The 26,123-nt window shown below is 59.6% G+C and overlaps 1 protein-coding gene and 1 long non-coding RNA gene across 4 annotated transcripts in view; both read left to right on the top strand.

The window, feature by feature from the left end:
- The first annotated feature begins 10,827 nt into the window (after window positions 1-10,827).
- Window positions 10,828-12,135, top strand: LOC124972174 (uncharacterized). Its single transcript, XR_007106442.1, has 4 exons — window positions 10,828-11,002; window positions 11,089-11,214; window positions 11,398-11,634; window positions 11,793-12,135. It is a non-coding gene; the product is annotated as an uncharacterized LOC124972174 (long non-coding RNA).
- A 1,207-nt stretch (window positions 12,136-13,342) lies between these two features.
- P2ry8 (P2Y receptor family member 8) overlaps window positions 13,343-26,123 on the top strand; it is a 33,587-nt gene continuing 20,806 nt past the window's right edge. For 2 of the 3 annotated variants that reach the window (XM_047536433.1, XM_047536435.1), the window contains exon 1: window positions 13,603-13,879. The gene's annotated coding sequence lies outside the window, so the exon portion shown is untranslated. Of the gene's footprint in view, window positions 13,500-13,602; window positions 13,880-26,123 lie in introns of those variants that run through there. The other variant, XM_047536434.1, reaches the window with a different exon arrangement.

The raw sequence follows: 26,123 nt of genomic DNA, 5'->3' as shown, positions 1-26,123 counted from the left end.
TCCATCTATCCATCCACCCATCCACCCATCCACCCATCCATCCACCCATCCACCCATCCACCCATCCACCCATCCACCCACCCATCCATCCATCCACCCATCTATACATCCACCCATCTATCCATCCACCCACCCATCCACCCATCCACTCATCCATACATCCACCCATCCATACATCCACCCATCCATCCATCCACCCATCTATCCATCCACCCATCCACCCATTTATCCACCCATCCATCCACCCATCCAACCATTAATATATTAAACTTGTGGCCCCAGTCCTCCAGCCTCTGCCTCCATCTCCACGTGGCTCCTCCTCTGTGTCTGTGTCTCCTCTTCTGTCTCTTGTGAGGACACGGCCATGGCCTCAGGGCCACCCTGACCAGGAGGGGCTCATCTCAGGATCTTGCACTAACTGTCTTTGCAGAAACCCTGTGTCCACACCAGGTCCCCTGCACAGGTTCTGGGTCAAGATGTGGACAGGACCAGCCTCTTCCCATGGTGTCCAGTTGCCTCCACAGGCTCAGGAAGGCTCCTTCCTGCCTCTCCAGCTCCTGGGCTCCAGGTGGCCCTGGGCTGGTGGCCCCAGTCCTCCAGCCTCTGCCTCCGTCTCCACGTGGCTCCTCCTCTGTGTCTGTGTCTCCTCTTCTGTCTCTTGTGAGGACGCGGCCATGGCCTCAGGACCACCCTGACCAGGAGGAGCTCCTCTCAGGGTCCTGCACTCACTGCCTCTGCAGAGACCCTGTGTCCACACCAGGTCCCCTGCACAGGTTCTGGGTCAAGATGTGGACAGGACCAGCCTCTTCCCATGGTGTCCAGCTGCCTCCACGGGCTCCAGGAGGCTCCTTCCTGCCTCTCCAGCTCCTGGGCTCCAGGCGGCCCTGGGCTGGTGGCCCCAGCCCTCCAGCCTCTGCCTCCGTCTCCACGTGGCTCCTCCTCTGTGTCTGTGTCTCCTCTTCTGTCTCTTGTGAGGACACGGCCATGGTCTCAGGGCCACCCTGACCAGGAGGGGCTCCTCTCAGGGTCCTGCACTCACTGCCTCTGCAGAGACCCTGTGTCCACACCAGGTCCCCTTCTCAGGTACCAGATGGTAGGACATGACCATACCTTGGGGGTGGGGGACAACTGAACCCAGTGCAATGAGTGACTGGAAATTGTGGGAACAAGTGAGAGAAGAGTGTCAGAATCAAGAATGGAGCTGTGGTTGGCCGGAGAGTAAATCTGCCTGTCACCGGATACGGAGTCCACTTCCAGCCCCTTTCAGGACAAGACAACAAGATCCAAATACTCTCCACAAGCAAAGCGCAGAGGTCACCACCGTGGTTTATTACTGATAAAGAGTGAGGTTGATGGTGAACGATTTGGTGAAAAGAATTTCATTGAAACGGTCGTCCCGTGAGAGCACGCTGCCTTGTGTGGTGCACTTCCTACACTCAGCTACACGCTGACGTGCAAGTGATATTTCACAGAGGTAAGCCGCTGGGGAGGAAGGTATTTCTTCCTGTGTGAAGAGCAGAAAATCAGACGTGATGATCAGATAAAAGAGCAGAACAAGAGATATGAACACTGAGATACCCAAGTGTGCCTCTCCCTTGAGGGAAGTGAGTCCCCCATGTTCCTCAGTGAGGTGACACTTCCCCTTTTGTAAATAGCGTGTGGTTCAGAAGACAGCATGAAGGTCCTGGGCCAGGCTGATCCAAGCCAGGAGGGAAGGAAGACTCCAGAGCATTCATGCAGCGGATGTACCCCCTGCAAGGTTCCAGGGACAGGTGCCAGCAGAGGGAGGCACAGGACGTTGGTCCCTGTGAGGAGGGCTCCAGTGAGTCAGGCCTGACATGGAGAGAGCCCTGGGAAGGCACAGTCCTGAAGGATCAGTGGGCAAAGCTCCGACCCTCAAGGACAGGGCTCTTTTCCCAGAGCTGAGTCCTGAGGGAAGGATTGGTGGAGTTTGTAAGGATCAAGAGTCCCAGAGACCAGTTAGGATCCAGTTTCAGAGATGAAATTTCTTTCTTCTTTGTTCTATCCATCCATTCATCATCCATCCATCCATCCATCCTTCCATCCATCCATCTGACATCAACTCATTCATCCATGCATTTATCCAACTATCCATCCATCCATCCATCCATCCACCCACCCACTCATCCATCCACCCATCCATCCATCCACCCATCCACCCATCCATCCACCTACCCATGAATCCATTCATCCATCCATCCACCCATCCATCCATCCACCCATGAATCCATTCATCCATCCATCCACCCATCCGTCCATCCAACCATCCATCCACCCATCCCTCCATCCATCCACCTATCCATCCATCCATCCATCCACCCACCCATCCATCCACCCATGAATCCATTCATCCATCCATCCACCCATCCATCCATCCACCCATGAATCCATTCATCCATCCATCCACCCATCCATCCATCCAACCATCCACCCATCCACCCATCCACCCATCCATCCATCCAACCATCCAACCATCCACCCATCCATCCACCCACCCATCCATCCACCCATGAATCCATTCATCCATCCATCCACCCATCCATCCATTCACCCATGAATCCACCCATCCACCCATCCATCCATCCATCCATCCATCCATCCATCCACCCATCCCTCCATCCATCCACCTATCCATCCATCCATCCATCCACCCACCCATCCATCCACCCATGAATCCATTCATCCATCCATCCACCCACCCATCCATCCATCCATCCATCCATCCACCCACCCATCCATCCATCCATCCATCCATTCATCTGACATCAACTCAGCCATTCATTCATTCATCCATCCCTTCATCCATCCATTTATCCAACTATCTGTCCATCCACCCACCCACGCACCCATCCATCCATCCATCCACCTATCCATCCATCCATCTGACATCAACGCATTCATCCATTCATCCATCCATCCACACACTCACCTGCCCCCCACCCATCCACCATTCAGTTGGCGAACCACCCATCCATCTTCCCGCCCACCCGTCTATCCATCATTCATCCACCTATCCAACCATTCACAAGATAGGAAAATGGAGAGGGAGCGTATCCTTCATCCTGATCACCAATATAAAGCTCTTCCGGGACCCTCCAAGCTCCCCCGAGGGCACTGCAAGCATAAGTAGGTGACGTGATGAAGGACGCCAGGCACCATTTCTCCAGTGCGTGCCAGAGACGCCCTGAGTGCCGAGTGCAGACCGATCACTGCATCCTAGCAGCCGAGGCTGTAGGGATTCGTGTGCGCCTCGCACAACACGGAAACCAAGACACACACCAAGTGTGTGGGGCATGGAGTGGGCCCGCCCCCCGTCTCTGCTTCTCTCTCCTTCTGGGGCTGTCCCTCTATCATTTTGGAGCCCCAAAAGCAAAAGTTAAGGGACGCTGACAATCTCAGTAGCCAAGAGGAGTAATATTCAAATGCAGCATTTAAAAATCAAACGAATGCAAAGATGGTGGGCAAGACGTCGATATCGCAGGTGAGATTGGAAATCATCAAAGTTCTTCTGGCTCCTGCCGCCGCCCGAGGTGAAGTGTGTTGGAAAGGAGAGATGTGTGCCCCCGAAGACTGGTTTTCTGTATTTTTCCAATTAGTTCATTCTTTTTTCACAACATTTACATCGTTTAGAAACAGACACGATGACCTCAAGTCCATCCATCCATCCATCCATCCATCCATCCATCCATCCATGACCCATGTGATCCCGCAACATGTACAGTCAGAAGAATGAGAGCTGACCCTCCATTTATGTTCCTCTCTCTGCTGAGCGTCACCTTCTGATGCTCAATTGCACTGGCTCTGTGCTGACGCGTGACTTTGATGCTCTCCTGAAGGTGGACACGTGGACGCTGGGTACTCAATGCTCCTGGATTTTAACTGTTGCATGAGGCCATCGGTTAAGTCGAGTGCTGATGTACTGGAGGTCATTGTGTCTGACCTCCTTGTTATTTCCTGGGACCGTCTCCTTGGGAGCAAGACTTAAGGGACGCCAGCTCCTTGGGTCACCAAGACCGTCTCTGGCCGGCGTTTGCCCTGCCTGATCCCAACATAGCCAACCCTGACTGCTTCCCAAGCAGACGCACACAGGGAAACGTCCCCCCTCCGTGTCCCGGTGACTCGGTTTCCCTGCTCCCTTTTCAGTAGCCGCCTGCCTTCGTTGGAGCCACCCAGCTTTGCCAGCTTTGACCTGCTTTTCACGGCGGTGCCCGGAGCCGTGGCTTTCTTGGATGCCTAGCTCCGCAGAGGTGAGAGGGGAAGGGAGGCGGGATGGGTGTGGCCCTTTGCTTCCTGCCTGCTTCCTGTGCCCCTGCTGCCTGATTGTTCAGCTGGCATCGTGCAGCTGGGGTGGCAAGATGTGCACGCAGCATTCTGCAGATGTTCAGGACCTGGAGGAGGCTCGGCAACCATCTCCTGCCTTCCCTCACTTGCTGCATCGCGGCCCCTGTGCCCGGGGACCCTGCGGCGGATATTCTCCAGGACAGGGTCAGTTCCCGAGTGTTCCAACGTTCCCTCCAGGAGATGGAGGAAGAGGAGGAGGAGGAGGAGGAGAAAGAAGGGACCAAGAAGGAGAGAAAGAGGAAGAAAAAGAAAAGAATAACTTCATGAGGCGGTGGGTACGTTAACTGGCTGATGACATCGATCGCAGACAATGTGGACGCATTGCTAAACATCCCTAAATATATACCAGCATTTTACATATTTTTATTACTTACACCTTAATAAAGTGGGGTTAGAAACTCAGAAAGAAATGGGCGTTGGCGTGGACGCCAAGCAATTGGAATGCTGGTCCACACTTGTTGGGTATAAAAATGGTGCCGCCATTGTGGAGAGCAGTCTGGTGGTTCCTCAGGAAGACGTATTTTGAACAATGATCCAGCAATTCCACTGGCGAGTGTAGACACAGAGGAACTGACGGCGGGGACTTGAGGAGATCGTTGATAAGCATACCCACGTTCATAGCGGCAGAGAAGTGGAGACACCCAAGCGTCCATCAGTGGCTAAACGGATAAAGGAGTCGTGCCCCATCAGAATATTACTCAGTCAGGAAAAGGAACGAAGCGCTGAGGCCAGCTAGGACGTGAGGGCAACCGTGGGTGGTTTATTTCTGAACTGGCGCCGTGTTTTATTTTGTGAGCCGCCGATCACCATATCCATTTCACTGCGGGACCAAAATATTTGAGGTGGGTATCAATCTACAAAATTACATGCAGTATATGTTACTTTTATTATTATTTTTTATTTGTTCTGATGAGTTGCCCCTGACAGCAGAAGGCATGGATGCATTTTGACAAATCAGACATAAATGGAGGGTCGTCTCTCATTTTTCTGACTGTCCATGTTGCAGGATCACATGGTCATGCAGTCACACATGCACATGAGTCATCATGTCTGTTCACTCTACTGTCCTTCCTGCCCCACACCCTTCCCTCCCTTCACTCCCTCTACCTAATCTAAAGGAACTCCATTCTTCCCTATCTCTCCTTCTTGTGAATTAACGCCCACATCGGACAAGGGATCAGTATGGATAACGGGAAGGCTGGATGTGTTCGCTGATTTCATCTGGCGTTTAGCTCCACAAAAATATACCTAGGAGGGCCAGAAATTGACGGCCACCCTCCAAGATACACAGGTGCCTGCTGGCTCCCTCTTTCCCTAGTTTGGCTTCTCTGGTTCCAGTTACCTACAGTGAACCACATCTGAAAATCGTGAACGGAAACTTCCAGAAATAAACCATTGGAAAGTTCTCAAGTGCCAGCAGATGGGAGTAGCATAAGGAAACCTGGCTCCATCCAGCCCCATCCAGCCTGGAAAGAGGAACCGTCTTTCTGTGCAGCGTTTCCTCCGGGTATATGCTACCCTCCCATTAGTCACTTAGCAGCCGTCCAGGTCATCAGATGGACTCTGGAGGGAAGGCAGCGTGAGGATTCAAGGAACCGCTGTAGAGCGGCCTGGGTCCACCTCCAAGGTCCACCCCAGGCCTGTTCCTTCCTGTCCTCCTGTGGGCTTGTTAGGATCCCAGAAGGACAGGTGCAGGACAAGAAGGGGAGAAGGAACACATCCCCGAAACTTCTACCACAACATATCGTGATGACGGACCTATCGTATGACGTTATTATTAATCTCCTCTCATGCCTAATTTATTCACTAAGCTTTATCATACATAGGTCTGTACGTATAAGGGGGGGAAATACTGTATTTAGGGTTTGGCACTAACTGCGTGTTCGGGTCCCCGGGAGGTCCTGGAAGAGATCCCCGGGGAGGAATAAGGTGGAGCATCCATCCCCGCCCGCTGGACATTTCTGCTCCCTTTTCTGTCTGGTAAAGTATCCTGAGTGTTTAATGAGATATGAATTGATTCATTAAGCGTTCGATAAACATCGGTTGTCACTCCGCCTAAGCATCTCTGCTATCTCTCAGCAGAGACGGATTCCCAGATCCTGCAAATCCCGGCACCCGAGCCCGCGGTATCCGAATAGGGGCCGTGCGTGCCCGCAGGGAATTTTTGCAAGATGGTTCATCCACACGGAGCCTCCAAAAAATGATTTTGGAGATTGAGGAAACTCAGCCTGCAAATTCTTTGCTCGGGGACAATACCTATGCTCCTAACTGCACCTTATAAGTTCCCTCCCTTGTCCTCGCCCTCCTGACCCCGGCTCTCTGGACCTCTGGTTACCACCGTTCCAAGCTGCCAGCTCCATGGGAGGACATGGTCTCCATGGAAACCATTTTCCTTGGTTCCAAACTCCTGTATTTTTATTATTATTATTATTTTCTCAGGATTGAACCCGGGGATGTTCTACCATTGAGCCGCCTCCCCAGCCCTTTTTAAGTTTGCAACAGGGACTGTCTAAGTTGCTTAAGGCCTGGTCAAATTGCTGAGGCTGGCCTCGAACTTCAGATCCTCCTGCCTCAGTCTCCCCAGTAGCTGGGATTACAGGCGAACAAGCACCACCTCTCTGTCTAGTTCCAGAGCATTCTCACCGAAAAGGACCCCAGTGGCCAGGAGGCTATCCCTCCCGATTCCCTTTTCATGGCTGCCAAATATTCCACCGCCTAGCTGAACCGAGTTCTGTCTTCCCTTTCCTCCCCACGTGGACACTGGGGCCGTCCCTACCTGTGGGCTCTCGGGTGCTGCTGTGAGCAGGAGCTATCTGGACCCTGCCTCTTCATCTCCTCGACTCCAGTCCGTGGGGGCACCTGCCCGCCGAGACTGCTCCCTGATGTTGGAGCCATGTTTGCGCACGGAGCGAGCGGCGTCCAGGAGGAAGTGAAACCCCTGGGCTGTGTGAGCCTGTGTCTCCGCTTTCCTGTGTGCCGGCCTCTGCGGGGACACGCGCCCCAGATGAAGGCGGCCAGATTCGGGTCTGCGGTGCCTCCGCGGGTGGAGCACGGGCGCGGCCTCGTGCGTCTGCGCTCTGCGTAAACAGCGGGTCCACCCAGGCTGCGGCGGGAAGGAGAGAACTGGGTCAGGAGGAAGCGGATCTCGGGTTCAGCGCGGCTCCCGCAAGACCCAGGCTGGGGCCCCTGGGGTCAGGGTGACGCTGACCGGCCGCTGGGAACGGCCTGCGTGTGGGGCGCCGACCAGGGTCTGCGTCTTCAGGAGGGTGGGCCGTGGGCGCCTCCCCCGACCCTCCTGGGAGTTAGTTTCTTCCTCCTCCTCAGCTCCGCAGGTGCAGCCCAGGTCCAGGCGGGGCAGACTCGGGGCTGCTGAGGCTGCTTCCTGCTCACAGATGGCGCTGCTCCTGGTCCTCACAGGGTGGACGGGCAGGGGGCTCTCTGGTCTCTGTAGAAGGACCCTGGTCCCCTTCCTGGGCTGCACCCATGAGCTCAGCCCCTCCCAGAGCCCCACCTCCCACACCAGCTCCTGGTGAGGACTCAGCACAGGAACCTGGGGACACACACTCAGGTCCCTGCCCTGCTCAGAGGGCTGGTGCATCCCTGTGTGAGTCTCCTGGGCTGCTGTGACCAGACCCCCAGCCCAGGGCTGATGGACCCCAGACCTGACCGCTCTCAGCTCCTGGTGAGGACTCAGCACGGGAACCTGGGGACACACACTCAGGTCCCTGCCCTGCTCAGAGGGCTGGTGCATCCCTGTGTGAGTCTCCTGGGCTGCTGTGACCAGACCCCCAGCCCGGGGCTGATGGACCCCAGACCTGACCGCTCTCAGCTCCGCAGGTGCAGCCCAGGTCCAGGCGGGGCAGACTCGGGGCTGCTGAGGCTGCTTCCTGCTCACAGATGGCGCTGCTCCTGGTCCTCACAGGGTGGACGGGCAGGGGGCTCTCTGGTCTCTGTAGAAGGACCCTGGTCCCCTTCCTGGGCTGCACCCATGAGCTCAGCCCCTCCCAGAGCCCCACCTCCCACACCAGCTCCTGGTGAGGACCCAGCACAGGAACCTGGGGACACACACTCAGGTCCCTGCCCTGCTCAGAGGGCTGGTGCATCCCTGTGTGAGTCTCCTGGGCTGCTGTGACCAGACCCCCAGCCCGGGGCTGATGGACCCCAGACCTGACCCGCTCTCAGCTCCTGGTGAGGACTCAGCACGGGAACCTGGGGACACACACTCAGGTCAGTGCACACAGAGGACGGGCCCATATGCACTGGAGACCCCCTTGTCCCTCAGCCTTGGGGCCTGGGGTGAGGGGGCCCAGGCTGGTGGCTGGGCACGGTGGCCACGTGGAAGTCTGCTCCAGAGCGGGTCACCGCAGGCAGCGTGGAGAACCCTTCTCGCTCCCCGTGGCTGGCGTCGTCCTGACCTGGCAGAATCCGGGGCTCGTCCTGGGTCCCCATTGGGATCTCCTGGACCTTGTCCTGTGTCCCAGGATGTGCGGAACGGCCATCAGGAGGAGCGGAAGGTGCCTCTGGGCTTTTCCGCTTGGTACCCGAGCTGGGCGTCCGAGTCCGGGGCAGGGACCGCGCATGCGCCTAACGTGATGCAGAAACTTCCTCTAAAGTCCGACTTTGAATCCGTACGTGGTAAACCAGCGCTTCCACCAAAACGCAGGCTGCGGGAGCTTCGTTGAGGTCTCCATCCTTTCTTTTTTTGGGGGGTTGAGGGGTACCGGGGACTGAACTCAGGGGCGCTCCACCCCTGAGCCACCTCCCCAGCCCTGTTTTGCATTTTATTTAGAGACAGGGTCTCCCTGAGTTGCTTTGGGCCTCGCTTTGGCTGAGGCTAGCTTGGAACTCGCCATCCTCCTGCCTCAGCCTCCTGGGTCCCCGGATGACAGATGGGCGCCGGCAGGGAAGCAGCGCCATCACGGCGGCCACGTGGAAGACCAGGCGAGGCCCAGCTGCTGGGCTCTGTCCTTGGAGGCTGAGCCGAGCTTCAGGTGTGGACAGAGGAAGAGGCGCTGGGCGGCGTGGAGACGCGGCCTCTTCAGCGTCCGGCCGCGATGTGGCCTCAGCTCCGCCCCCGGGAGGAGGCGCCGGCGGAGGTGAAGTCCCGTTGCTGCAGGGGGGTCTTTGCACGTGCCGCTCAGGATGCGGGTCCCCGAGCTCCTGGACGGGCGGTGACTGGGCCTCCCGGGCTCCACTCTGGGTTCTGAAGGGGAGGCTGCCCGTCTCGCCTGCGCGTCCCCAGCGAGCGAATGGTGGGCGGAGGTCTGTGAATGACCAGGACTGGGCGGTGCTCCCTGCGTGACTGACCTGCCCGGGCAGGACTCAGCCGAGGCCCCGCCCAGGACACGGAGGCAGCCTCCTGGCCTCCATCCTGCTCCCGGGACCCACGGGGCTCCTGCCGTCCTAAGCGGAGGCTCAGAGCATCCGCCACCGCATCGTCTCCAAGGCCCCTCCTGTGACCCAGGCCATCCAGCTGCCGGCCAGCAGCAGGGTCCCGGGGCTCTGTGGGGCTCCGTCCAGCCTTCGTGGCCAGTGGGGCAGCAGGTGGCTGCTCCTCACGGTCCCCGGGGACACTTTGTGCAAAGAGGTGACCAGTTCTCAGTATGAGCTTTAAAAAAAGGAGACCATCTCCCGACTCCCGATGGTAATGTCCCCATCGTCCCCAAATCCCAAATGGAGGAGGAATCCATTCTCCACAGCTCTGCGCAAGTCCATGTAGGACTGGAAGCTCCCTGTCCTGACTTTGGAGAGGCAGCTTCTCGGTACAGGGACTCTTGCCCGCACAGACTCCTCGACCAGTGAGGCTGGGAGGGAAGTCTGGACGGGAGACTCGAGGTCACTCATGGGGCTTGAGGTGCAGTGGACGGCCCCAGGGTCAGGGCGGGTCCCAAATGCAGGGGGAACAGGGCCCTGGAGCCCAGGCGGCCGGTGGGAAGGGAAGAGGGCGCGGCTTCCCCTGAGGGTGACGGGCAGTTCCTCAGAAGCCTAGCCGGCTTCCTCCGTGACTCGGCAGCTTCTCTTCTGGATCTGCACCCGTGGGAACCGCATGCAGGGACGTCGACGAAAGGTGTGCCCGGAGGGACGGAGACTCCTCGGAACACGGGGGACGGACCCACCATCTGACCCAGCTGTCCCGCTCCTCGGTTTATACCCAAAGGACTTAAAATCAGCACCCTGCAGTGACACAGCCACATCCATGTTTACAGCAGCTCAACTCACAATAGCTAAACGAGGGCACCAACCTGGGTGCCTTCAACAGATGGATAAAGAAACGGTGGTACATCTATGCAGTGGAATATTATTGAGTCATGAAGAAGAATGAAATGATGGCATTTGCTGGTCAATGGATGGAGCTGGAGAATATCATGCTTAGGGAAATAAGCCAATCCCAAAAAACCAAAGGCTGAATGTTTTTTCTAATATGCGGATGCTGATTCACAATAAGGGAGTGGGAGAGAACAGAAGTCCATTGGATTAGACAAAGGGGAATGAAGTAAAGGGAGGAGATGGGAATGGGAAGGACAGTGGAATGAACTGGACATCACTCTCCTGTGTGCACATATGAACACACAAGCAGTGGAACTCCACAGCATGTTCCACCCCGAGAATGGGATCCTAAGTAGAGGAAGTTATACGTCAGGTAGGTAAAATGTCAAGATACACCTAGCGTCACGGATAACTAGAAAGGATGAATAAAAGATAAAGTAAAAAGCACGTGTCCTCCAGGTAGCATTAATCACAACAGCTGAAAGGTGGAGATGGCCAACTGTCCATTGAAGATAAACAGAAGGCGATCCGTCCACGCGGAGGAATATTACTCAACCAAGAAAAGGGACAAAACTCTGACACTTGGTATGACGTCAGTGAACCTGGAGGATCTGAGGCTCAGGGAAGCAGCCGGGCACACGGGGTGGGATCCTGTTTCTATTCAGTGTCCAGAATGAAGGACTCCACGTGGACAGAAGATGAACTGTGGGTGTCGGGGCTGGGATGGGAATGGGGACAGACTGGTAATGGACACGGGGTCTCCTTTAGGGTCACAGGAATGTTCTGGAAACAGCGAGGCGTTGGTCGCAGAACACCTTGGGCGTGCAGACTGCCCGATGGTCCACCTCTCACCGGTGACCTCTGTGCGGATCTGACGGGAGGTAACACACCATCATCTTGGTCCCCACTGTCCCCTGAACTGTCCCCAGTTCCTGGAACCCCAGACTCTGCTTAGAGGACCATTGCAGCCTCCAAAGCCCCAGCCTGGGCCTCACAGCGGCCACAGTGAGTCTGCGGCTGGGAGTTGAGGGGTAGCACTCCCTGTGGTCAAGAGGACCCCGGCCCCAGGTCCAGAGGGTGGTCAGAAGACGCCCCAGCGTGGGCCTCGGCCGGGGCTGGGCTCCCGGCCGCCTTCCGCATGTCCTTCCCTCCACCCCTCCCAGGAGCCCAGAGCAGAGAGCGAGCACCGAGGAGACCCTCCCCTGCCTGGTGGCCAGTCCGTCAATGCCAGCTGGACGCGGCCAAGTCTGCCAAATTCAGCCCTTTGCCAGCGGCCAGGGCCTCACCTGTCACTTCTGAGGAGACACAGGAAGACGGCTGGACACCACAGGGCCCCACGCCGGGCAGCTGAGGGGCAGGACACGAGACAGGGCCCCCAGCACCCGGCCACTCCTGCCTGCCCAGCCCTGCAGGAGTGTCCTGGGGGCCCCATCGTGACTGACCAAACAGGAGGCAGGGGGTCTCCAAACACAGGCCTCCGTCTGCACCCAGCCCTGGAGGGTGGAGGCTGGGGCCAGAGGCTGAGCCCCTCCACAGGCTCAGGGAGGCTCCTTCCTGCCTCTCCAGCTCCTGGGCTCCAGGCGGCCCTGGGCTGGTGGCCCCAGCCCTCCAGCCTCTGCCTCCGTCTCCACGTGGCTCCTCCTCTGTGTCTGTGTCTCCTCTTCTGTCTCTTGTGAGGACATGGTCATGGCCTCAGGGCCACCCTGAGCAGGAGGGGCTCCTCTCAGGGTCCTGCACTCACTGCCTCTGCAGAGACCCTGTGTCCACACAAGTCAGTGGACCACGTCCAGATGTCAGAGTGGACAGTCCTTTTGAACAGCTGGCATCTGACCTCTGGACACATGATCATTTCCAAACATGGTCTGCATGACCAGCTTCATTCCCTGGAGTGTCCTTGGGCACCCAGCTCAGGCTGGACACCCCCAGAACCCCAGGGCTCCCCAGCATGTGGCCAGGCGAAGGCCTGGCTAGGAGGGTGTCCCCCACCCATCCATTTACCAGCAAATGCCATCATTTCATTCTTCTTCAAGGCTGAGTAATATTCCATTGTGCACATACCACGTTTTCATTTCCATTCATCTGTTGAAGGGCACCCAGTTGGTTTCTATAGTTTAGCTATTGTGAATTGAGCTGCTTGATTGAGCCATTGATGTGGCTGCGTCAGTGTCGTGTGGTAATTTTAAGTCCTTTGGGTGTAAACCGAGGAGTGGGCTAGCCGGGTCACAAGGTGAGGCCTAAGAGGAACTGCTCTTTTACGTGTGCCATGATCCACGAAGCCGAGTGTCTTTACACGGAAGCGTGCACACAGCAAGAGAAGCAGGTGGTGGGTGGATGGAGCCGGCAGGGGCTCAGGGCAGCCTGGGGGCCACTTGTCCTGCAGCAAGAATCCAGCGAGCTGTAGCTCAGAGCTGGTGGGGAATCTGCAGGACATACTGTCACGGGGTGCAGCAGTGGCGACTGCGCAGGTTGAGGCATCTGCTGTGTTGGGCTGAGATCATCCTGTTTCCTCAGGCACGCGGGTGACGCTGAGGTCCTTCCCGGTGCCTGCAAAGGAGCCTCCTGTCAGGTCCAGGGCGCCAGGAGCGACTGTGGGAGACCCTCAGTGACCCCAGGCCATTTGCCTGCCTCCTTTTGGCTCCCAACACCAAGATGTCGCAATGCGTGCAGCTGGACAGCTGTAAAAGGAAATACGGCCTCTAACATATTTTTTTTTTAACTTAAACAGAAAAAAAAAGAAAGAAAACAGGAATCTGTGCCGTCCGGGATCCTGCAACTTCAACTCGCTGCCTGCTGCATATTTAAGAAAAAAATAAAACCCATTGCTTCCTCCTTCGCGGGGCGGAGCGGCTTCCTCCGCCTAGCGACCGCAGGTGGGGCCGCGGGAGCCCCGCGCCCTCCGTGGGAGCCCGGCCGGCACGCGCCCCAGGCGGGGCCCCGGGCGCGCGCGATGGGGAGGCGCCGCGCGGCGGGCGGGCGGGCTTCTCAAACAGTCAGACAGGAAATTTCAAAACAGGTTTCCTCTCCCACCTCAGCGCAAGACCCGGCCGCGCTCCCCGCCGCTGAGGCGGACCGGCGAGACCTGCCTTCGGAGAGGCGCGGGGCGCATGGCCGGCCGGCGCTGCGCAGGGCCCGGGGCGCCTGCCGGGCTACCTGGGGGCCGACGCGGGCTGACCCCGAGGCCCCCGCCGCGGGTGGACACTTTCTGATCCCCCCTCCGAGACCCTGGGCGGAGCCTGACCCCTCGCTCCAGGTAAGCGCCCCTTGCCTTAGGCGTGCGCACCGTCGGGGAATCGAAGGGGCTCGCTGGCTGGGGATGCAAAGGACCAGGACGCTGTCCTCCTGCGGGGACGGAGACACTCCGGGAAGGAGACTTTGCAGGGTCAGGGGGCGGAGGCATGTGCCCAATCCCCAGCCCTGCCAGAGAGCCGTCTTTAAAGCGTTGCGCGGTGACATGCGGTGACAGGCATCCGTCCAGAGGCGGACCCCAGGGCGGGCGGGTCCCACAGGTGAAGCCGGCATCTCCGGGGCCCGAGCGAGGTGGCCCCTGGGCGCCCAGCCAGCGGGCAGCCACAGGCCATTGGCACCGGTTCACTTAGAAATGCACCCGGGTTCCGGGTGTGTTTTAATCAGCCCTGAACATCTGAGAAAAGACAGCGAGGTCAGCGGACTCGCCGGGCTTGCGAAATATGGATTCCAGGCTATGCAAACACGCGGCGCTGGGGTCTATAAAGAGAAACCACGGTCCTGAGGTTCGGTTTTCAAGTCACAAAGGGGGTTTGGGAGTTTCTTTTTCTCTTTTCTTGCCCCCTCCCCCCCCCCCGGGGGGGGCGTGTGTGGTGTGTTGCCATCTGAGCAATCTTCAGCGGGGTCCTCAGGTCAAAAAGCGGGGTCACAGAAGCAGGGAAGGGGAGGGTATCCTGGCCGGTCCTGTCAATCCCTCTGCTGTGTCTGGCTCTCTCCTTCTCCCATTAAGGAGGCCATTGGACCCAGCGGGTCGGGAGGCTGAGGCAGGAGGATCACAAGTTGGAGGCCAGCCTCAGCAAATTGGTGATATCCTCAGCAACTTAGCAAAACCCTGTCTCAAAATAAAACCGAAAAAGGGATGGGGAGGTGACTCAGTGGTTAAGCACCCCTGGGTTCCACCTCTGGTACTAAAAAAAAAAATAAATAACAGAAAATAAAAAGGCGATTGGAAGTCGCTTCCTGTAGTCAGGGTGGCTGTTACCAAAAAGAGACCAAGGACACCCTGTGCCGGACAGGATGTGGAGGAAGGAGAAACCGTGGACACTCTTGGTGGGAATTCAAGCGAGTGCATTTGTGATGGAAAAAATTACTGGGTTCCTCAAAAAAAAAAAAAAAAAAAAGAAAGAAAGAAAACCCTAAAATAGACCTACCCCGTGACCCGGCAACCCCACAGCGGGTCCGCATCCTAAGGAAATGAATCCGGAGGTGCAGGCGGCTCCTCCTTGTGAGGTGTCCGTCCAGGGTGGAGGGAAGCGGATGCAGACGCAGCACCGCGACGCGCGAGGTGCTGCCTGCTCGGTGGGCAGAGGATGCGTGACGGTGGACACGGCCCGGCCGCACCCCAGGCCAGTGCCCGCGCGCGCTCCTGGACAGAGCGCGGGATGCACCCGGGGCGGCGGACGCACGTGCTGCCGCACGGGGTCCTGGACTCGGGCTGCTGCTTGCGGCGCCCACCGAGGGAGGGGAGAGGGCAGACGACCCTCCTGTAAAGACCCACGTTCTGAGCTGGTCTTAGGGTTGCTGGGCGCAGAGACGGAACGTTAGTGGTGACCGCGCTGGGCGAGGGTGGCCACCCGCCTCGGCTCGGCTCCCGCCGCCGCCCCTGGCGCACCCCGCCCAGAGCTCAGCTCTGCACAAGCCCCCTCCCCGGGCACGCCCTGCTCCGCTCCAGCCCCAGGCAGCCCCGCCCCAGGCGCGCCACCTCCCCGAGCTCCGCCTCCGCGGGCCCGCCCTTCCCAAGTGCGCCCCTCCCACTCGTGCCCCCAGCCCAGGCTACCCGACCCAGGGGCGCCACGTCCCTAAGTTCCGCCTCCCATCCCCAGAGGATCCCCTCCCCAGCTGCGCCCCCTCCCCCGGTGACCTCATTACCAGATGCGCCGCCTCCCCAGGCAACTCCCTCCCCAGCTGCGCCCCTTCCCCAAGCGCCACCTCCCAGGCACGCCCTTCCCCGGGCACCCCACTCCCCAGGTGACCCCCTCCCCAGGCAACTCCCTCCCCAGCTGCGCCCCCTCCCCAGGCGCGCCCGTCCCCGGGAACCCCCCTCTCCAGGTAACCCCCTCCCCAGGCGACCCCCTCCCCCGGTAAGCCCCTCCCAGGCGACCCCTCCCCAGGCGCGCCCGGTCCCCAAGCGCCGCCTCTCACGCAGCCCTGCCCTTGGTGCGGGCCTGCCCCGCGCGGGGCCCCTCTGCGCGCGCGCGCACGGAGTCCCCGGGGTCCTTCCCTGCGCCTTTCTGTCCCCTGAGGCAGCGGGCGGTGCTGCAGGGTAGGACACGAGGGACCCCACCCCAACCTGCACCTCTTTCTGCCTCGCGGGGCCGAGGGCTGTGTCCAGGCCCCTGGGCAGGCGGCCACCTTCCGTCGCCGGGCAGAGCCCAAAGCAGGCGCAGGGGGCGCCCCCGGAAGGTCGCCGCGGACGGCGAGGGCGCTGTTGCCCCCGGAGAGCTCCGTGGCCTCTCGGCTCCCTGGCTGGACGCAGGGCGGGCTCAGGAGGACAAGCCCGTGAGGGCGGGAACCTCGGGGACTGCGGCGGACCCGCTCCTGCCCCTGCGTGCAGGGAACAGCCAGGGCTGAGGGGCGGGCGCCGTGATGCCCGCCTCCCAGGGAGCCTCGCCCGGACCTGCGGTCCCTCCCCTGTAAGAGGAGGTGCCCGAGAGGGCGTGTGGGCAGACGCGTGGGTCCAGCCGGTGCACACGGGCACCGCATCGGCTCCACACTGGGCTCACCCTCCGGATCCAGGGAACCTGCTTTGCCACATAGGGTTCCAAGTCTGGGCGGAAGGGAGATGACCGATGGCTGACCGCTGGGCAGTAGGGACCGTGCCTGAAGGCAGATTGGAACCGCAGGGAAGCGGGCCATTGATTCCCTGCATCCATCCTGGTCCGCCTTTCCGAGTGGGGAGACCGAGGCTTGAGGCGGGGAAGGAGCGAGCTGGCCAAGTGCAGAGAGATGCGGAGGTCCAGCGAGCTAGGAAGACAGGTGGGCTTCAGGCTGCGAGCGTTCAGGGCGAGGCGGGATCCCGGCGGCTTCCTGGGAGCCCTGGGGCTTGATGGCCCAGGGGGGACGTGGGGAGAGAGGACCCCTTGGGGGTAACGCCTGCGTGTTCCAGTGGAGGGCCAGCACGTGCAGAGGCCGAGGTGGCCCCGGTCAGTGGCGGGAGACTCCATCAGCAAGTCCCAGATATTGCTGTGGAAGATTCCAGCGGGTGCTCCTGGAACCGTCGTGCAGGAGAAAGCTGGCCGGGCAGGAGACGGCGGCAGGGGGCGGCCAGGGGACTCGGGCTGGGTGCCCGAGAAGACCCACGTCTTGGGAGTGGAACCCGTGGCAATGACCAGAGGCGGGGCTTTGGGGAAGTGACCGGTCAGGAGGGCTGGGACCTCATCGCTGTGAATCCATTGGTGGGGTCACAGCTGCACCGGCCACTGGGGGGTGGGAGCCAGTTACAGGGAGTAGATCTCTGGGGTCGTGTCCTTGAGGACTGTATCTTGTCCCTGGCCTTTCCTTTCACTTATCTCCTCCGGCCTCCCTCTCCCCCAACCCTCCCCCTCCTCCTCCCCTCCTCCTCCTCCCCCCTCCTCCTCCCCTCCTCCTCCCCCCCTCCTCCCCTCCTCCTCCCCCCCTCCTCCCCTCCTCCTCTTCCTCCTCCCCTCCTCCTCTTCCTCCTCCCCTCCTCCTCTTCCTCCTCCTCCTCCTCCTCCTCCTCCCCTCCTCCTCCCTCTCCTCCTCCCCCTCCTCCTCCTCCTCCCTCAACTCCTCCCCTCCTCCTCCCTCAACTCCTCCCCTCCTCCTCCCTCAACTCCTCCCCCCTCCTCCTCCCCCCTCCTCCCGTCCTCCTCCCCTCCTCCTCCCTCTCCTCCTCCCCCTCCTCCTCCTCCTCCCTCAACTCCTCCCCTCCTCCTCCCTCAACTCCTCCCCTCCTCCTCCCCTCCTCCTCCTCCTCCTCCTCCTCCCCTCCTCCTCCCCCCCTCCTCCTCCCCCCCTCCTCCTCCTCCTCCTCCCCTCCCTCCTCCTCCCCCCCTTCTCCTCCTCCCTCCTCCTCCCCCCCTTCTCCTCCTCCCTCTCCTCTTCCGGCCTACCTCTTCTCTTCTGGCCTCCCTCTCCCCCAACCCTCCTCTCCTCCTCCTCCTCCTCCTCCTCCTCTCCCTCCCCTCTCCGTCCTCCCCCTCCCCCTCCTCCTCCTCTCCCTCCTCCTCCCCTCCTCCTCCCCTCCCCCTCCTCCCCTCCCCTCCCTCTCCCCCTCCTCCCCTCCCCTCCCTCTCCCCCTCCCCCTCCTCCTCCTCTCCCTCCTCCTCCTCTCCCTCCTCCTCCCCTCCTCCTCCCCTCCTCCTCCTCCCCTCCCCCCTCCTCCTCCTCCCCCTCCTCCCCCTCCTCCCCCCTCCTCCTCCTCATCCCCTCCCCCCCCCCTCCTCCTCCCCTCCCCCTCCTCCTTCTCTGCTTCCTGGTCAACAGGAGCTGAGCTGCTTCCCTCCTCCCCACCCTCCCACCATGACCTTCTGCCTGACCTCAGGCCCAGAGCCATGGAGTCAGCTCACTATGGACCGAACCCTCTGACACCGTGAAGTAAAAGGAACCTTTCTTATTCTGAGGGGTTTGGTTGGGCATTTTGTCACAGCAACGAAGTCCGACCAACTGGGGCTGTGAGCAGTCAGGCCAGGTGCCTGACCCGCCGGGATGCTGTCTATGGGGTTGGCAGCAGCCAGGCAGAGGTACGGATGATGGACGGACAGCTAGGGAAGGAAATGGGAGAGGCGGACATGGCAGCAAGGCCTGATCGACAGAGGTGGACAGGTGCGTAAAGAGAGGAGAGGCGTGGACAGGAAAATGACGGACGGATGGCTCCACAGACGTGGTGGGGTGGACAGGGAGGCGGATGGACAGATAGGCTCTTGTTTCCACGGGGAAATCATTCACATTTAAAAGGTGCAGTTGTTACAAAGCACGCATGTCTGGAAGGAGCAAGTGGACTCCGTCCAGCTGCCCAGGACAGAGGGCCCGCGGTGCTGCTGCGTCCTCCCGGGTGCACCTCCTTGACCATCCGAGGTCGGAAGGTGGGCTTGAACCTGTGGCATCTGTAGACACAAATTGGAACCCGGGAGGTGCTTAGACCAGGACACCGAACCCAGACTCACTTCCACCCGAACACAGGAGCCGGCCCCTGGGGGGCATTTGTTCCTTGGGGTCCCCTGGGACCCTCTGATTTCCCTCAGAGATGTTCTGTGAGGCTGAACCAAGGGTAAGGTGCCAGCCATGTGGCTGGACAGCCCCTGGGCATCCAGGCGAGGGACGGACTCCCCAGGGCACACCTGAGCCATGCTGGGTCTGATGGACATAGCAGCTTCCCGAAAGTCCCCAAGGTGCAACACCAATGTGCACAGCGTCCTGCTTAAGATGGGCTCCCAACAGGCCTGCGTCACACGACCTTCCTGTGAGATGCAGCACCAGGAAGTGGAGGCCATCTGTGGTGCTGTGACACCCACCTCCAGTTCCTCCACGGACACGGGGCACCCTGCAGTGTCCTAGGCTGGGAAGGGAGGCAAGAGTCTCCAGGTGTGTGTTTAGCATGCGCACGTGCTGAGGGTGCAGCAGGGCAAGGCCTCCCCTCGTCCCAGGACAGGGACAGGCCAGCTGGCAGGCACATGGACTGGCAGCTACAGATAAATCTCAGCCACAGCCACAGGACAGGAGTGGCAGAGTTCCTTCAAGGGCTGTGGGTTTGTAGAGAAGAGGCCAGAAGTTTCCACAGGCTCAGCTCAACTTGTTGGAGGGATGGATGGATGGATGGGTGGATGGGTGGATGGGTGGGTGGATGGATGGATGGATGGATGGATGGGTGGATGGAGGGATGGATGGGTGGGTGGATGGATGGATGGATGGATGGGTGGATGAATGGGTGGATGATGGATGGATGGATGGGTGGATGGATGGATGGATGGGTGGATGGATGGGTGGATGATGGATGGGTGGGTGGATGGATGGGTGGATGGATGGATGGATGGATGGGTGGATGAATGGGTGGATGATGGGTGGATGGGTGGGTGGATGGATGGGTGGATGGATGGATGGATGGATGGGTGGATGAATGGGTGGATGATGGGTGGATGGGTGGATGGATGGGTGGATGGATGGATGGATGGATGGGTGGATGGATGGGTGGATGATGGGTGGATGGGTGGGTGGATGGATGGGTGGATGGATGGATGGATGGATGGGTGGATGAATGGGTGGATGATGGGTGGATGGGTGGGTGGATGGATGGATGGGTGGGTGGATGATGGGTGGATGGGTGGATGAATGGGTGGATGATGGGTGGATGGACGGATGGATGGGTGGAAAGATGAACAGGCAGATGAAACATGAATAGAGGCAGATTCCTGAGTTCTTTGTCTAGGGCTGTTGAAAGGACCCCAAAGTGGGGACTTCAAAGTGCAGAAAAGTCTTTTCTCCCACTTCCGAGGGTGTGTGTGGGGGCGGGGGGTCAGAAGTCTGAGTCCAGGTGTCCACAGGGCTGTGCTGGGTCCGAGCCTCTGGGGACCGTCCCTCTGCCCCTCCAGCTTCTGCTGACCAGCCAGGATCCTTGGCTGAGGGCTCCGCAGCTCCGTCTGGCCCTCTGTGTTCACGCAGCCTCTTCCGCATCTGTTTCCCAGCGTCTTCTGAGGAGGACACTGGCCATCTCGAATGGAGGCCCCTTTGCACAGTCGCCTCACCCTAGCACGCATCTTGGGGACATCTGCAAAGATATTATTTCCAAATGAGTCTCCACGCAGAGGGACTTCAACCTCTCCTTTAGGGGGACAGATTCAATCCACAACATCCTCCAGCAAATTCTGCACACCAGAGGGACAGAGAAAGACTCTGCTGGGTGACGGAGACCTGGGGTCACGCTCAGAGGCGACTCCTGCCCCCCCCCCCCCGTGCACCCCAGGCCCCCGGTGGACCAGGGAGGCCGGGTGGGAGACGCGCTGGCCTCTGTCCCCGTCCTCTGCCTTCTTGACACCTGCAGGGGACCCAGCTGGAAAATAAAAAGCAGGAGCAACAGACTCGAAGTCCCTGCTCTGACTTCCTCCCGCGGGGTCATGAGCCATCTCCCGAGGCCTGACAGGCTCTGCGTCAGGCAGACAGGAAGCGCAGCACCTCTGAAACCCGCCCCCGCCCCCGGCCACCTGAAGGGACAGCTGGTGGCTCCCCGCCCGCCCCCAAGGCCGCCTTCTGCAAAAACAGCCCTTTCTACACAGTCATGCAAACGACGGCGGGGGAGGCCCGGGAGCCTGCAGCAGGCGGCGCCGCTGCGCAGAGGCGGGACCAGCCAGAGGCCCCCTCCCCCGGGGTGGCCTCGATTCCGGCTCACGCTGGACCCTCTGCAACTGTGCAATTGCTCAGAACCCAAGACCCGTGACAGTCACCCCGGGAGCGTGTCAGACGGGGGAGGAGACGGGCCCGCGGGGCACCCGAGGGGATTTGGGCGACTGGGGAGGACTAGCGGACGCCTGCGGCTTTGGTCCCCACCCCTAGAACCTTCCGCGGTCCCCGTTTCTGGGTCTCAGGCGGGGGCAGGGCTCTTCCCAGCCCTGGAACCTTCCGCGGCCCTGTGCAGCCGGGCACTTGGCTGCGCGTCCTCTTTAGCCACCGAAATCGATCTTCATTTCACGCACCCGGCGGAGGACGCCCTTCCTGCGCCTTAGATCATCCCGGACCCCGAGCAGCGGAGGGGTGCTGGCCAGTGGGCACCTGGGCATGGACGAGGGCAGGAGCTGGGTGGTGCCCCAGCGTCGCTCCTTGGGGCCCCCGTCCACGCAAGGTCAGGCTCACCCTTCACTTGACCGCAGAGGACCCGGCCCTAGGGAGCAGCTCAACACCCACCAAGTCCCGGCCCCAAAGCAATGCTGGCCCCTGACACGCAGGCCAGTGTGCCAAGGGCCAGGTCCATTCTCAGTGGTCATCCCGCAGTGGCCACAGAGACCCCAGCAGGAACTGGGCACAGGGGAGCCACGGCCTGCGCAAGAGATAGGGCCACACCTTGACCCAGAACCTGTGCAGGGAACCTGGTGTGGACACGGGGTCTCTGCAGAGGCAGTGAGTGCAGGACCCTGAGAGGAGCCCCTCCTGGTCAGGGTGGCCCTGAGGCCATGGCCGTGTCCTCACAAGAGACAGAAGAGGAGACACAGACACAGAGGAGGAGCCACGTGGAGACGGAGGCAGAGGCTGGAGGGCTGGGGCCACCAGCCCAGGGCCGCCTGGAGCCCAGGAGCTGGAGAAGCAGGAAGGATCCTTCTGGAGCCTGTGGAGGCAGCTGGACACCATGGGAAGAGGCTGGTCCTGTCCACATCTTGACCCAGAATCTGTGCAGGGGACCTGGTGTGGACACAGGGTCTCTGCAGAGGCAGTGAGTGCAGGACCCTGAGAGGAGCCCCTCCTGGTCAGGGTGGCCCTGAGGCCACGGCCGTGTCCTCACAAGAGACAGAAGAGGAGACACAGACACAGAGGAGGAGCCACGTGGAGACGGAGGCAGAGGCTGGAGGGCTGGGGCCACCAGCCCAGGGCCGCCTGGAGCCCAGGAGCTGGAGAGGCAGGAAGGAGCCTCCCTGAGCCTGTGGAGGGAGCAGCCCTGGGACCCTGGTCTCAGCCCCTGCCCTCCAGGCTGGGAGAGGACACATCTCTTTTCAATCAGCCAGCTTGTGGGACTTAGTTTGCAGCCCTGGACACCCACAGAAGACTGTACCAGTGGAGTTCTAGAAGGATCCGGACTTTGACAGCTGACGTGTTCACGTGTAGAAGACACAAGCCAGTCCGCTGCCCCATGAACCCTGCTATTTTAAGCACCCTTGCCAGGTGACAGTTTCGAGGCACCTGCTCGATTTTGGTGATACTGGTTTTATATTTCCCATCATCCACGAAACTGCGTCAGTGACAGATATTTAGATAAAGAGGTGATAAATGACAAATGGAGACTGTCAGTGGATGGCGACTCTGAAGGATAGGTACAAATTAATAATAGATCCATGATTGACAGAAAGGCAGATGCATTTAGATGATAAGTCACACACAGACTGGTGTCTCCAGCAGGTTTTCTCTGCACTGTGGGCCTCTGGGCTGGAGGGTCTCTGTGCTGGGCTGTGCTGTGCACTGCAGGCTGTGGAGCAGCGTCTCTGGGCTCCACACACCAGGTGCAGGAGCAGCCCCACCCAGGGTGTGAGAGCCACCTAGACAGACAGAAGTGGTAGATGACAGATAGATAGATAGATAGATAGATAGATAGACAGATGATAGATGACAAATTGATGGATAGATGGATATATAGACAGATAGATAGATGACACTGGATGGACAGATGATAGAGACTCTGTCCTGCAGGTTTTCTCTGCACTGTGGCCTCTGGGGCTGGGGGTCTCTGTGCTGGGCTGTGCTGTGCGCTGCAGGCTGTGGAGCAGCCTCTCTGGGCTCCACACACCAGGAGCCAGGAGCAGCCCCACTCCCTGTTGAATGAGTGAGCAGCAGTTCTAGACGCTGTCCACTGACCTGTGAGAGGAAATGAAAGTCACCCGAGGTGGCGACCCTTTGTCTGACCCTGACCGTGGTTAAGGAGCACCACTAACCACCTCTCCTGAGCCATCGCCCTGATCTTTGGTGGACACCAGGGCCAGTTCCTGGGGGACCCTCAATAATGCTGACCAGAACCTCTGGGTCCACTGTGTGGGGCCACGCTGTCCTGAGGTCAAGTCGCCTCCGGGCTGGGTTCCTCCCTGAACCTGGGGCTCTGCCTGGGGCTCCGGGAAGAGACCCCGCGGGCACTCTCTGCTCTGCTGGGCTCCGCAGTGACCGCAGCCAAGCCGTCACCTCAGTCTCCTGTTTGATCAGACCAGGAAAATGCCACCGTCCCCCCTGCAGCCCAGGCCTGTGGGACCAGCCACCAAGGCTCAGAGAAACAGAAACCTAGAAAAGCCAGACACCGGCAGGTGGAGCGAGAGGCCAGGCTGAGCGGCCCCGGGAGCCAGCTGGGCAGGTCAGGGTCCTCCCTGCAACGCCCCGGGTCTGACGGCTCCGGAGCAGGAGGACACAGAGCCCCCGCCGTCCACCCTGAATCAGGGACACTGAGACCCGGCTGGCGAGGAAGTCCCGCACCAGGGTCTGGGCTCCTGCAGGTCCCCGTCCAGCTCACGGCGCCCCTGAGGTGGCTGCTTCCTACCTGGGACGCGGGAGGGTCCCCGGCCTCAGGGAGGAGGAGACCTTGAAGGCTCCATCCAGCCGGGGGGACCCCAGTCACTAAGCTGGACACGGTGCCCCTGGGACTGTCCCACACCCCCATCCTGACACCTGCCGCTGGCTGTTGTCCTTCCAGAACCTTCTCACTGAGCTCACAGGCAGGTGCTGACATGGGAAGAGGTCTCAAGCGGCCTAGGAGCAGGGGGTTCGTGGGCCCACGAAGGCACCACCTGTGGCACCTTCTCCAGACTGTGAGGCCTCAGCCAGATCCTGGGGTGACCAGGGGCTGCTGCTCCCAAGTGGACTGTATCTCAAGTTCACCCCATGCCCGATCCAGCCACCCATCATCTACCTACTGTCACTGTGGCATCTCTCGTTCTATTTCTATCGTGCATCAATCTCTCTTCCATTTTCCATCCACCCATCCACCCACCCATTCACCCACCCATTCATCCACCCATCCACCCGTCCGTCCATCCATCCACCCATCCATCCACCTATCCATCCATCCATCCACCCATTCATCCACCCATCCACCCGTCCATCCATCCATCCACCCGTCCATGCATCCATCCATCCATCCACCCATCCATCCATCCACCCATCCATCCACCCGTCCATCCATCCAGCATCCATCCACCCATCCACCCACCCATTCATCCACCCATCCACCCGTCCGTCCATCCATCCACCCGTCCATGCATCCATCCATCCATCCACCCATCCATCCATCCACCCATCCATCCACCCATCCACCCATCCACCCACCCATTCATCCATCCACCCATCCATCCACCCATCCACCCATCCATTCATCCATCCACCCATTCATCCACCCATCCACTCGTCCGTCCATCCATCCACCCGTCCGTCCACCCATCCACCCACCCATTCATCCACCCATCCACCCACCCATTCATCCACCCATCCACCCGTCCATCCATCCATCCACCTGTCCGTCCATCCATGCATCCACCCATCCATCCACCAATCCACCCGTCCATCCACCCATCCATCTACCCATTCACCCACCAATCCACCCACCCATCCAACCACCCATCCACCCACCATCCATCCACCCATCCACCCATCCACCCACCCATCCAACCACCCATCCACCCACCATCCATCCACCCATCCACCCATCCACCCATCCATCCACCCATCCATCCACCTGTCCATCCACCCATCCACCTACCCATCCACCCACCCATTCATCCACCAATCCACCCATCCATCCATCTACCCACCCATCCATCCATCCACCAATCCACCCATCCATCCATCCATCCACCAATCCACCCATCCATCCATCCATCCATCCATCCACCCATCCATCCATCCATCCACCCATCCATCCACCCATCCACCCATCCACCCACCCATCCACCCACCTATCCACCCACCCATCCATCCATCTCTCCGCCCACCCACCCATCCATCCACCATTCATCCATCCAACTTCTCTCTCTCTGCACCTGCCATGTTTTACGTGTCTGTCATCTGTGTAGCCACCCATCTATCCGTTTCTTGTCTGTCCTCTGTGCACTCCACCCTTTGCTCTGGTGAGTAGGCACGGGGCAGGTGGGGAGCGCAGTTGCACTTCTCTGCTCCGTTCCGACTGTGGCTCCCTCCCAATGAAAACATCCTCTCCGTGAGCAGACCTTGCAGTAACAGGAAGCGAGCCAGCTGATAAGATGTCCACACCTACCCTGGTTTCTTTTCCTGAGTCAGTCACAGACCCAGGTGTGGGTCTAAATGACACCAGGAAAAGGAGGAAACAAACAGGAGTTCGGGGAGAGAAGGGAATCGTGTAGTCTCCACGTCTTAGAAGACGGCTGCATATGCACGGTGGGAAGAGAAACCAGAACCACCCGCGTCTCACAGGTCCCTCTAAAACACGGACACACCAGGCTTTATGTTTTATTTTAAATAGCAACACTCACAGCGCTTTAGAAATAGTTCGCATCCTTTATAAATGAAGATAGCCCTCCAGCCTCTGCCTCCGTCTCCACGTGGCTCCTCCTCTGTGTCTGTGTCTCCTCTTCTGTCTCTTG

Source organism: Sciurus carolinensis, chromosome X (assembly GCF_902686445.1).
Source record: "Sciurus carolinensis chromosome X, mSciCar1.2, whole genome shotgun sequence".
Lineage (NCBI taxonomy): Eukaryota > Metazoa > Chordata > Mammalia > Rodentia > Sciuridae > Sciurus > Sciurus carolinensis.
The sequence above is the reverse complement of the archived record's forward strand: the minus strand, read 5'-3'. Positions and strand labels throughout refer to the sequence as shown.